This window comes from Petromyzon marinus, chromosome 80, assembly GCF_048934315.1.
Source record: "Petromyzon marinus isolate PM22_M1 ecotype Great Lakes invasive population chromosome 80, UKy_Petmar_22M1.pri1.0, whole genome shotgun sequence".
Classification (NCBI taxonomy): domain Eukaryota; kingdom Metazoa; phylum Chordata; class Hyperoartia; order Petromyzontiformes; family Petromyzontidae; genus Petromyzon; species Petromyzon marinus.
In genome coordinates this window covers 4,524,440-4,537,055 of record NC_133746.1, presented here as the reverse complement: position 1 = coordinate 4,537,055, position 12,616 = coordinate 4,524,440, and the positions used below count along the sequence as shown (strand labels likewise).

At 41.9% G+C, this 12,616-nt stretch overlaps 1 protein-coding gene across 6 annotated transcripts in view; it reads right to left on the bottom strand.

Annotated features, from left to right (window-relative positions):
- The window catches only part of LOC116958572 (NACHT, LRR and PYD domains-containing protein 3-like), a 49,288-nt gene that overhangs the window by 34,449 nt on the left and 2,223 nt on the right, over positions 1–12,616 (bottom strand). For 2 of the 6 annotated variants that reach the window (XM_076057183.1, XM_032981278.2), the window contains exon 2: positions 1,859–1,998. The exons of the other annotated variants lie outside the window; for them this stretch is intronic. The gene's annotated coding sequence lies outside the window, so the exon portion shown is untranslated. The remainder of the gene's footprint in view (positions 1–1,858; positions 1,999–12,616) is intronic. 6 annotated transcript variants of the gene reach the window in all.

Genomic DNA, 12,616 nt, shown 5'->3' with positions numbered 1-12,616 from the left:
GACACCAGGGTATTGCACGTCAGGAATGACATCCTTCACAGAAGGGATAAAATCACGGATTTTGTCTACTGTATTGAATCGGACTTGGATCTAGTGTTTGTTTAAGATTTTTGAAATATCTTTGGTAACACCTGCTATGTATGGCAAGGTGATGGTTTTGATTGGGTCCTCAGATGGTTGTCTCCCCATGGTTGGGGCTACAGCTTTGAGGATTGTGCTGTCTGAGTATCCATTCATCTTCAGGGCTTGGTGTACGTGCTCCAGTTCACTGGCTATTTGGCGCTGGTCGGAGATGCAGCGGACCCTATGGTGTAGTGTTTTGATGAGAGAGTTCTTCTGGGCCGGATGGTGGTGGGAGTCAGGCTTTAGATAGGAATCCTACAGAAAAGCCACCCACACGGATCCGAGGCTGCTGCGGGGTCCACTTTCTGCCCCGCTTCCTACGCACCCCCCCCCCCCTTCTCTCTCCCCCCCTGCAGCTGACCTCTCCAGTGCTGCTGCGGTGGCCCACTTTACTCCAGTGACCCGGGTGCTGCTGCGGGGTCCACTATCTGCCACGCCTCCTCCCCCCCCCCTTCTCTCTCCCCCCCTACTGCCGAGGCCTATATAACCTAGTGCCATGGAAGATCTCTCGCCTACTTCAACAGTTTTTTTTCTTGCAGTGGTTGTCCCACCTGATGACGATTGCTTGTGTTCCGATCGAAACGTCGTGATCGATTTTACCTAAAGAACCAAAGAGTATGGTCAAGTGACTGTTTTATGAGTTTTGGATAGGCCGGGAGTGAGTAAGCAAGGAGCAGTGCTGCACAGCAGGAGACCTCCCTACGAGAGGGGTGGCACCAAGGGTGCTCGCGTGAACCAAGCGGCTCTGCTGAAGGCAACGTGCTGAGCAGGGTGGCCACAGAGCACTCCAGCTGCACATCAAGCATGATGCACAGACAACACTGCAAAGGAGCAGTGAGCAGCGTGGCTATCAGCACATTGCAGCTATGAACCAAGCCTGCCATTCTACACATCGTTGTGGGACTTGAGGCAATTTTTGGGAAGAAAGAAGACAGGAGGAGGAACATTCACTTTTCACTCACTCACTCACTATTGTTAATTGTACCTTGTACACTTTGTGGGCTAAGAAGAATCTCAGCTTGCATGCCTCACACACCATAACAAAAGGAATTGTGTTTTGTCACGTTAATATGAGAAATTAGACTATTTTTTATTTTAATCACGTCATCGTGAGATCAAATCGTGGAAGCTAACTATTTTATACGTATTTAATGAGCACGCATTTTGTAGCAATATTGCCATTTTGAGGTTTCGCCTATTATTTTGTTTAACCACGTGATCGTGAGATTTGACATTGATGCTTTTGTGATCATCCAGTACGGATTCATGAGTACGTATATTTGCATGTGATATAACATTTGCTTAGATTAAAACAGGTTTCCGAGTGCTTCTTTCCGAAACTCGTACATTATTGTCTTAATTACAAGAAATGAATCATGCAGTGAGATCTGAATAGTGAAACCTGACATAATTACATATATAATTGTTAAGGCAAGAATCAGTAAATGTTAAAGCGAGAATTATAAATATTATCACGATTGGTGATACACGCCCCTAGATAACGAGAGCCAATAACTTTACACACATCATCGCTTCATAATAATCACACACATAATCATCACATACACACACATTACTTATTAACATAAATCATTAATCTTTTTAATACTCTCACATTTTTGTTAATTACATGAATATATATCTAATTATTTAATTATGTTTCATATTTTATTTTTTACAAATTATCACAAATATACAACAGCGTGTTACCTGGCCGTGCGACCGGGGACATTACCTGTGGGTCATCTACTGAAGACACATTTGCTGAACACGGCGTGAGCTTTAATTATTTCACAGGCCACCAGGTAAAACTCAACTAGAATCCTGCGTAGCTCCTTGTAGAAAGCCACTTTGGTATCCACGGAGCACCGACGACTGGGTAAGAGGACGCAATGGACAAACAGAAGCTTGAGTTTTGTGATTGGACATTTTAGGTTCCACTCTCCTTTCTTGCAACTCAAAAAAGAGGAAGTGGTCTGAATACATTTGCGTAACAAACCTCCTGACATGGTCATGATCATGCACATTTGGAGGCGAACAGAACTAGCCGGCGATGTATACAGAAACAAAGACAAATATATCCCGTATAGCCTTAACAGACCGTTGGGGCAAGTGCTGTTAGTGAGCACCTATGAAGGCCGGCACGGCACACGAGGGGGTGGGTGGCCAGCACCACGCCCGGCCGCCTTTGTCTCCCTAGTGGCGATGTTTATACACCACACCAGGCACCAATTTTAGATTGAGTCGACCGAGGGGAGGACCAGGACCGGTTCAGATAATCACTGGTATGGGCTATGATTGAACTCGGGTCGCCGGGTACGTACAGTGAGGGAACAAAGTATTTGATCCCCTGCTGATTTTGTACGTTTTCCCACTGACAAAAAAATGATCAGTCCATAATTTTAATGGTAGGTTTATTTGAACATTGAGAGACAGAATAACAACAAAAATCCAGAAAAATGCATGTCAAAAATGTTATAAAATGATTTGCATTTTAATGAGATGTGTCCAAACCTGGTGGTCAACTACAAGAAACGTCTGACCTCTGTGATTGCCAACAAGGGTTTTGCCACCAAGTACTAAGTCATGTTTTGCAGAGGGGTCAAATACTTATTTCCCTCATTAAAAGGCAAATGAATTTATAAAAATTTTGACATGCGTTTTTTTATTTTTTTGTTGTTATTCTGTCTCTCACTGTTCAAATAAACCTACCATTAAAATTATAGACTGATCATTTTTTGTCAGTGGGCAAACGTACAACATCAGCAGGGGATCAAATACTTTTTCCCTCACTGTAGCACAGCGTGCTTACCTCTACACTACCACTTTACACATATGAACATAAACTCACACAAATACAACAATTCCCAAAGAGTACTGAACAGACTTTTTGGACAAGTGCGTTTAGTGAGCGCCTGTTAAACCTGGCATGGCAGACAAGGGAGTGGGTTGCCAGCATCACACTCGGCCACCTTTGTTTCCCCAGTATTGAGGTTTACACCATACAGCCCAGCTGCTGCCGCTTACCACACAATGGCAAATGGCGTGGCCACGGAAGCAGAAAGGGAACTGTTGTAACCTCGAGTGTGGTGGTTGACTACAGTGCGGATGAGGCCAAACCAGTTCTGCTATATTGAACCTTCGAGATGGGTGGACGAATGAATGAGTCAAGCCCTTAGAGAACAAGAGTGACACGGAGACGAATGACTACCAGTGAGCGAGTGAATGGAGTTTGTCAGTGAGTGCTAGATCGTGAATCACACTCACTGCTTTATTCTGAATCATATCAAGTGCATCGAGCTGGACCTGGGTGTTCTATCCTCAGAACTGACAGCAGGATTCCAAATCCAGCTCAATTTTTGCTTCAAAAGCAATTAGGATTGTTTGGAGTTAAAAGAGGCTCTGGCATATAAAATAAAATCAAGCTTCATATCCATGGGACCCTTTTTGTCATAATCAAGATAATACAGGTGGTATGATGTTCAAACAATCAACCTTCCGAGCCAGATCAGTAATATATATTCTATGTCAGTTCAGATGAGATTGTTGTACCATGAAAAATAATGGTTTCACTATGCCAAAAATTACATTATTAAACATTACAGAGAGAACTGAGAGGTATTGCCAGCCTTATATTGTCATCATTAATTATTTTTTTCACGTGACCTGGTTTGTGTTAACCAAATTAAGAAATGTTTTCAGGCTAGTGATGATTGAGCGAGGCGTCTGCGCCTTGGGCAGCTAATCCACGTGGCCACGTGTTTCGCAGAAACACGTAAAGTTAGGAAGTGTAATGCAACACATAGAGTCGGTTAGAACACAGTTAATGCACATCCTGGTTGATTACGTTCTTCCAAAGATTGCTAAAGTAGAAGTTAAGCGTGAAAAAAAAAGCATGGCAAACCCTCCCTGTAGAGGTGGTTCAAACTAGATTCGAAGCTTTCGTGACTGCAGGAATTACTCTTTGGTTCTTTCGGTAAAGTCACGTAGAAATAAATTAAATTTATACATATAAACGCCTAGCTTTATCTGTGATGACCGCTGCACTTCCCACCGTTTTCATGCAGGGGGTGCGTAGGTTTGAACGACGGAGGCGCACGGACTGACGTTCGATTACGTTGGAATCGATCTGCAGAACGAGGCGCATCTGGGTTGATTCCCAGAATCGATTCCCAGATACGACTTGGCTCCCACCGACACGACTTTGCCATTTGTTTGGCGACAATTTCCCATTCTCCCCGCATTCGCTGACACAATCAACAAGTCGCAGGAACAGACCTTAGATAACGTTGGTAAGCACACACCTTTATCTATCTTTGTATGATGCATATGATGAACGCTTGCGAGAGAGAGGGAGAAAAGCGAGGAGAGGCCAAGGAGAGGCGGCCCACTCTTCTCTCTCTATTTTTCTTCATGTTCCTTAAATATTTTTTCACTTCCAGTAACAAATTCTGGAAGAGGACGAAGATGCCCTCGCAAAAAAAGTGTCGAAAGGCTAACGAACGAAAGTAAAGATGGTTGGCCAAGCAAAGTCAGGAGTCGCTCGAGAGAGTTTGTTCAGCACATTGTCAATCTCAACAATGCTACATCAAAACCATCACTTTACCCTACATTGCGGGGATCACAAAAAAGATCTCCAAAATCTTGAATAAACACAAGATCCAGGTCCGTTTCAACACATTACATAAAATCCGTGATCTGGTTCCGTCTGTAAAAGATGTGATTCCGGACATACAATACCCTGGTGTCTACAAACTAAGTTGCCTCTGTGGTAGTAGTTACATTGGAGAAACCAAACGCCATGTCTCGGACCGCATTCGTGAACACAAAGCAGACCTTAAACACGGTAGGACCAACACCTCGGCCGTAGCAGATCATTGTTCTAATTCAGTAGGCTCACATGCCATTGACTTTTCCAAGACAGAGGTTCTTTGTAAGCCATCTGGCTTCCATGAGAGATTCGTTCATGAGGCTATCCACATATACAAGCACAGAGACAATTTCAACCGAGAAGATGGATTCTATCTTAGCAATCATTGGAAAGATTTGATAAACCATTTCAGGTCTTAATTGATTGTTCACGCTTACAGTGGCTTTCAGACAGCATACATTATAAAAAAAATTCGTCTCCCCCCTCCTCTTTTCAGAATATAGATGGACTAGTCCTAAATAAACTGCCAAATCGTTGCGCGTGGCGCTAACGTTTTTTATAAATAAATAAATGCACCGTTTAAAAAGAAATGTATGCAAACCAACACACCTGAAGACGACCGTTTGAGTTATGGTCGAAACGTCGTGAGAATTTTTTATTGTTTTATATATATTTTATTATTTAGTTGTTTCCCTTCAACGTGACTTTACCGAAAAAAACTAAGAATATAATGCTACATCAATCGACAAACTGCGAAGCAATCCCAGTCGCGGCGTGAAGCAGATGCCGCAGCCCATCGACTTCGAATCGCCGCTGAAACTCTTGAACAATCGCAGTCGCGGCAGGATGTTATCAATAAACTCAATATACTCTCCAATCAGCTGAGCTACTAACAATAAGTCGTTAAACATTATAATTCTATGTCGAAAAAAAAAGGTGGCGGTTTTTCTTTTCAACGTTTGCACCACGGAAAGCGACGAGCTTTGTTCAGACGGACGAGTCCATCTATGCTCGGAACAGAGGGGGGAGCAACAGCCACGATGCGCTGCTCTGTCCTGTGTTGCGTTACAACTATTTTATAAAATAGACTACTATACATTACAATGTTATACCTTCCAATCTAAACTACATTGTACAATATCGTATACACAGCCCAATGTAAGCTCTAACATTATGCATTATATTGATATGTCTCCAACTAAACTTTTTTCTACATTACACGAATATACACCGTAATATACACTGCCATAGACAAACCCCACCCTTGAATTATACAATGCATTACTATACACTATCCTATACTTTAGACTATAAAATATTAGACTTGTAATATTACACTATGTATTATTCTACCAACCCTACTGTATACCAGACTGCTGTATATTTACTATACAATTACGATACTATATACTGCCTTATGAATTTTGTTAAACATTACACTGTTATACTATTTATTATTATACAACATGCTATAAACCATACCATTGACCGTCGTGTGAAAGGTATTAAGAGGCAGCGCCAGCGAATGGACTGCGGTCTGAAAGTCACCGTAAAATACAATCAATCAAGAACTGAAATGGTTTATAACGTCTTTCCAATGGTTACTAAGCCAGAATCCATCTTCTCGGTTTAAATTGTCTCTGTGTTTGTATATGTGGATGGCCTTATGAACGAATCTCTCATGGTAGCCGGATGGCTTTCAGAGAAATTCCGTCTTGGAGAAGTCAATGTCATGTGAGCCCACGGAATTATGACAGTGATCTGCCACAACTGAGGTGTTCTTCCTACCGTGTTTCAAGTCTGTTTTATGTTCCGAGATATGTCGTTTGGTTTCTCCAATGTAGCTGCTACCACAGAGGCAACTTAGTTTGTAGACGCCCGGGTACTGAATGTCTGGAACCACATATTTTACAGACGGAACAAATCACGGATTTTATGTACTGAGTTGAATCGGACCTGGATCTTGTGTTTATTCAGGATTTTGGAGATCTCTATTTGTGACCCCCGCAATGTAGGGTAAGGTGATGGTTTTGAATGGCTCAAGAGGATCCTTCTTCATGGCTGGAGTGATGGCTTTGCGGATTGTGTAGTCGGAGTAACCATTAGCCTTGAGAGCTTGGTGTACGTGCTTGAGTTCACTGGCAATGTGTTCCTGGTCGGAAATGCATTGGGCTCTATGGTATAGAATCTTGATGAGGGAATTCTTCTGGGATGGATGGTGGTGGGAATCCGGTTTTAAGTAAGCATCCGTATGGGTAGCTATTCTGTAGACAGAGTGGCTCATTGAACCATCAGGTCTCCTTTTAATTAGGACTTCCAAAAAGGGTAGCTTGCCATCTTTTTTCGACTTCCATGGTAAATCTAATGGCTGGGTGTATGGAATTGATGTGGTCGAGGAATTGGTCTAGAGTAGGCCGGCCATGTGGCCAGATGACAAAATTGTCATCCACGTACCTCTTACATAAGGTCGGACGTAGAGTGGCAGTCTGGATGGCGTCAGTCTCAAATTTTTCCATGAAAACGTTGGCTACAACCGGCGATAGGGGGGAGCCCATTGGGGTGCCCTCAGTTTATTTGTAGAAAGTTCCATTCCAGGTGAAGTATGTGTTGGTTAAGCAGTGTCTCACCAGGGGCAGGGGGGGGGGGGTACATCAGTATGCAGTCCTTGATGAACCAAGTCTTCAATGATTGCGATGGTGTCAGGTACAGAAACTTTGGTGAATAGGGAAACCACATCAAAACTGACAAGGTCGTCTGGGGACAGGGAAATACCCTTGATTGTCAAAACCAGGCGAGTAGAGTTTAATACGGCAGAGGTGGTTTTTCCAGTAAAAGGCCGCAGGATTTCAGACAGATAACAAGCCAGTTTGTAGGTGGGGGAGTTGATAGTTGAGACGATGGGACGAAGGGGTGTATCTTCTTTATCTTTGTAAGGTGATATAATCTTGGTGGCCTGGCCGCAGAAGGTTTCAACGAGAACTGTTTGGTTATATCAATTAATGCTGTTGAATCAGAAATGATTTTGTTGGTTTTAGTAATGAGGCTGTTGGTGGGGTCTCTTCTTATTTTTGCATAGCTGCCATCGTTGAGTAGTTCCTGAATTTTGTTGTTATATTCTATTTTGTCCATGATGACAGTGGCATTGCCCTTGTCGGCTGAGAGGATGACAATGTCATCCCTCTTGTTTAAGTGAGATAATTCAAAGTGCTCATCTTTGCTGATGTTGCTAGCTGGCATCTTAGCGTTTTTGAGGGTTGCAGCGATTTCAGATTTTGCTACGTCTGCAGCGATGTGACCCAGGCCCTTGAGAGCCACGTCGACATGGGCAATGATATCATTAACTGGTATGTGTCTAGGTGTGACTGCAAAGTTTAGCCCTTTAGCTAAAACGGCTTTCAGACCAGCAGAAATAGAACTGTTACTGCAATTAATTACGACTTTTTTAACATCTAGCTTTTCGGTGTGTGGATCCGATTTCTTGTTGGAGAGGAGGTTGAATATGGAAATCAAATTGTCCTTACATTTGGTCAACATAGTGGCAGCTGAAGAGGCAGTCATATTGTCTACATGTTCCCAATCCGATGTGGACATAGTTGCCGTCAATGATAAGTGTGATTAGTAGAGTGTCTTGTCTAACTGATCTTATTCGGTGCGCCGTAAGTCTAATTTTTTTCTGAGATAAGAGCTAAGCTAGTTCTAGATAGAATTCGTTTTGCATTAGAAGACGTTACAGCAGCAGATGTTATTGTAAATGCGGTTGGTATTACCTTAGAGTCGCGGCATCTCTTTAGAAAGGTGAGAGACTCGATTAGCTGAGCCTTCTTATCCCGGAGTTTGTTGAAGGATTTCAAGGTTATGTGCAATCCCTCCCCGTAGAGGTGGTTTAATTTTGATTTAAAGCTTTCGTGACTGCAGGGATTCATCGTCTTGGTTCTTTCGGTAAAGTCGCATAGAATGGCAATAAAATAATAAAAACAAAACGTAATGAAAAAAAATTCTCACGACGTTTTGGCCACAACACAAGCAGCCTTCTTCAGGTGAAGGAACAGAACTGTCAGGACGACAGCGCTTCAATGAACACTGCCAAGCTTCGCAGCGTCTTTTAAGCTGGGTGGGAGGAGCAGAGCGCCTTGACAAAGGAGTTTACATATCAACAGATTGGTTTTAGCATTGAAATAGCTGTGATAAAGTGATGGATTAGCACGGTGTTAAAGTCACATATTTTACAGACGAAACAAATCACGGATTTTATGTACTGAGTTGAATCGGACCTGGATCTTGTGTTTATTCAGGATTTTGGAGATCTCTATTTGTGACCCCCGCAATGTAGGGTAAGGTGATGGTTTTGAATGGCTCAAGAGGATCCTTCTTCATGGCTGGAGTGATGGCTTTGCGGATTGTGTAGTCGGAGTAACCATTAGCCTTGAGAGCTTGGTGTACGTGCTTGAGTTAACTGGCAATGTGTTCCTGGTCGGAAATGCATTGGGCTCTATGGTATAGAGTCTTGATGAGGGAATTCTTTTGGGATGGATGGTGGTGGGAATCCGGTTTTAAGTAAACATCCGTATGGGTAGCTTTCCTTTAGACAGAGTGGCTCATTGACCCATCAGGTCTCCTTTTAATTAGGACATCCAAAAAGGGTACCTTGCCATCTTTTTCAACTTCCATGGTAAATCTGATGGCTGGGGGTATATGGAATTGATGTGGTCGAGGAATTGGTCTAGAGCAGGCCGGCCATGTGGCCAGATGACAAAAGTGTCATCCACGTACCTCTTCCATAAGGTCGGGCGTAGAGTAGCAGTCTGGATGCCTTACAAATTAAGTTGCCTCTGTGGTAGCAGCTACATTGGAGAAACCAAACGACATATCTCGGACCGCATCCAGGAACATAAAGCAGACTTGAAACACGGTAGGACGAACACCTCAGCCATGGCAGATCACTGTTATAATTCAGTGGGCTCACATGACATTGACTTCTCCAAGACGGAGGTTCTCTGCAAGCCCTCCGGCTACCATGAGAGATTCGTTCATGAGGCCATCCACATATCCAAACTCTGAGACAATATCAACCGAGAAGATGGATTCTGGCTTAGTAACCATTGGAAAGACGTTATAAACCATTTCGGTTCTTGATTGATTGTATTTTACGGTGACTTTCAGACCGCAGTCCATTCGCTGGCACTGCCTCTTAATACCTTTCACACGACGGTCAATGGTATGGTTTATAGCATGTTGTATAATAATAAGTAGTATAACAGTGTAATGTTTAATATAATTCATAAGGCAATATATAGTATCGTAATTGTATAGTGAATATACAGCAGTGTGGTATACAGTAGGGTTGGTAGAATTAATACAAAGTGTAATATTACAAGTATAATATTTTATAGTCTAAAGTATAGCGTAGTGTATAGTAACGCATTGTATAATTCAAGGGTGGGGTATGTCTGTGGCAGTGTATATTACGGTGTATAGTCGTGTAATGTAGAAAAAAGTTTAGTTGGAGACATATCAATATAATGCATAATGTTAGAGCTTACATTGGGCTGTGTGTACGATATTATACAATGTAGTTTAGATTGGAAGGTATAACATTGTAATGTATACTAGTCTAGTTTATAACATAGTTGTAACGCAACACAGGACAGAGCAGCGCATCGTGGCTGTTTCCCCCCCTCCTCCTTTCCGTGCATAGATGGACTCGTCCGTCTGAACAAAGCTCGTCGCTTTCCTTGGTGCTTATGTTGAAAAGATAAAAACGCTACCTTTTTTTTTCGACATAGAATTGTAATGTTTAATGACTTATTGTTAGTAGCTCAGCTGATTAGAGAGTATATTGAGTTTATTGATAACAATGATGTAGTTTATATTTTAGTTTTTTATCAGTTTACCATGTGGTTTTCATTCAGAGTGTAGTGTATACCCAGTTACTTTATGTTAATAGCTCAACTTTTTGAAGAATATGAGTACTTTTATTATTTTGATGTAGTTTATACTTAGTTCTTTTACATCGGCTTATTGTATGATAGTTGGGTAGTTGCAGTTCTTTAGCGTCAATATACTCAATGCCTCTGTTGATATGTAAACTCTGACTTTAACATAGCTACTTCCGTGACCAGTTACATGCTAATCCCTCACATTAACATCATGCTAATCTCCCACTTACATGCTATTTTATGACTTTAACACCCTGCTAATCCAACACTTTAACACAGCTATTTCAATGCTAAAACTATTCTGTTGATATGTAAACTCCTTTGTCAAGGCGCTCTGCTCCTCCCACCCAGCTTAAAAGACGCTGCGAAGCTTGGCAGTGTTCATTGAAGCGCTGTCGTCCTGACAGTTCTGTTCCTTCACCTGAAGAAGGCTACTTGTGTTGTGGCCGAAACGTCGTGAGAATTTTATTTTGTTTTATTTTTATTATTTTATTTGCATTCTACGTGACTTTACCAAAAGAACCAAGAAGATGAATCCCTGCAGTCACGAAAGCTTTAAATCGAAATTTACTGTGACATCGTGTATAAATCGCCCCCAAGTACTGTACTGAAGAAGCTTGATTCCATCTATCACTCGGCCTTAAGATTTACATGGAACTGTCCATATAGGACTCACCACTGTGATCTCTACATTGGGTCAAACGTAACATCTCTTAATGTTCGACGGCTTGTGCAGAAGAAGAAGAAACCAGATCCACATGTTAAAAAGTTAGACGTTGACAAGGTTGTTATTAATCTGAGTAATAGTCAAATTTCTGATGGTATAAAATAGGTTTTGGCCAGAGGGTTGAACTTCGCAGTCACCCCAAACACATACCAGTGGATGACATTATTGCCCAAGGCGATGTAGCCCTTAAGGGTTTGGGACACATCACTGCAGATGTGACAATATCTGAAATCGCTGCATCCCTAAAATGCGCTAATATACCAGATAGCAACATCAGCAAGGATGAGCGTTTTGAGTTATCTCAATTGAAAAAAGAGAGATGATACCCTCATCCTCTCAGCCGACAAAGGCAATGCCACGGTCATCATGGAAAAAAACGCGCATTATAACAAAATTCAGGACCTACTTAATGATGGTTGCTACACTAAAGTAAAATAAATCCCACCAACAGCCTCGTTACAAAAACGAACAGTATCATCACTGATTCAGCTTAATTAATTAAACAGAACAAACGGTTTTCCTTAAAATGTTTTGCTGCTAGACCACCCAGATTGAATGGCTTACCAAAAATTAATAAAGAAGGTACACCCCCCTTCGTCCCATCGTCTCCACCATTGACTCACCCACCTACAAACGAGCCCGATTTCTGTCTGAGACCTTGCAGCCATGTAACTGGGGACAGTGATATGTCCTTAATTTACGATACCAGGTGAGCTGAGTTGAGTACAGCTGAGGTGGTCTTGCCTGTGAATGGAATATTGTTGCACCTGAGGACGATGGCTTGTGTTGCTATCGATACGTCGTGATCTATTATTTTTCTGCCTACGTGACTTTACCGAAAGACCCAAAGAGTATGGATTCCAGCAGTCATGAAAGCTTCAAATCAAGATAATATTACAGTCAATTATTTGTACACGAGTTCATAAAAAGTCTGTCTTTGCGAGGTAAAAGTTTTCAATAAATATAACATAACTGTCAACCCATACGGTTTACCCGTATTGTCATAAAGGGGAAATTGAGTTATCAGGTCAATACGGCATACAGCAAAACATATTTATTAGTGTTTTTCCCTTGTGATGGGACTTTGTAGAATGAACGATGCAATTTATAAGGGGTAACCAATAAGATCTGAATTGGACTGTAATAAAGTGGGCACTGATAAGGGGTTGACATGAAAAA